The following is an 808-nucleotide window of genomic DNA, read 5'->3' on the forward strand; positions in this document are numbered from 1 at the left end:
GTAAACACTTCATAGAATTATGATTATCCTTTGTCAAGAGAGTGCCTAAAGTTCCAGTTCTATCAGACAGAAGTGCGTAGAAGGGGGAAAATAAGCAAGAATAAGATTTGATATTTGATATCAGATATTTGATGTTATCTGCGACAAAAATGGCAATAAACTGTAAATAAATATAGCTTATTAGAAATGATCACTCCTGCAAGTCATGGTGACTCCGCAGCACCTTTTCCTTCGCTGAGTCATCGTGACCTAGTCAGGCTCTGCCAAACGGTACCGAAGGCCCTCGCTGCAATTTTCTTGCAGTGTATTGCAATGGAAAAAGCTTATGGGGTTCCCACCCAGCAGTCACCTAGCAGCTGGTAACTCCTTTGTTTTGGATTGTTATTTTGACTGGGATTTCTTTGCTAATGTTCCCGAGAACTTTGAGAATAATTAATAGTCATTAGATATAAACCATAATGTTTAGACATATATTTCCTGTATTTTTATTTAGCAATAGCATCTACAATAGTGCCATATCTTGTTTTTAAATGTCACTAATCGGATTGTTTAAATGCCACTAATCTGACTGTTTAAATTCCACAAATCTGATTATTATCCTTACCAATAACAATATAAATACTTTCATTTACGATCCCTACTTCAAGTTCACACTTCCTTCACTACAGCAAGAGCCTGGAGGCAGTGGCTTAGAAGTTGAAAATGGCATCAAACACGTCAGGCCTGGAAATGGGTTCCTTCCTGACTTCCCTCTGCTGAAAAAGACAAATGTGAATGGGGTGGACGAGCATCCTTTGTTTACTTATCT

The 808-nt window shown here is 38.0% G+C and overlaps 1 pseudogene across 1 annotated transcript in view; it reads left to right on the plus strand.

The window, feature by feature from the left end:
* The window catches only part of LOC119592658, a 15522-nt pseudogene that overhangs the window by 11266 nt on the left and 3448 nt on the right, over positions 1–808 (plus strand). The window contains exon 4 of the transcript XR_005230449.1: positions 669–807. The product of XR_005230449.1 is annotated as a glutathione peroxidase-like (transcript). The remainder of the gene's footprint in view (positions 1–668; position 808) is intronic.

The sequence above is a fragment of the Penaeus monodon genome, chromosome 30 (assembly GCF_015228065.2).
Source record: "Penaeus monodon isolate SGIC_2016 chromosome 30, NSTDA_Pmon_1, whole genome shotgun sequence".
Classification (NCBI taxonomy): domain Eukaryota; kingdom Metazoa; phylum Arthropoda; class Malacostraca; order Decapoda; family Penaeidae; genus Penaeus; species Penaeus monodon.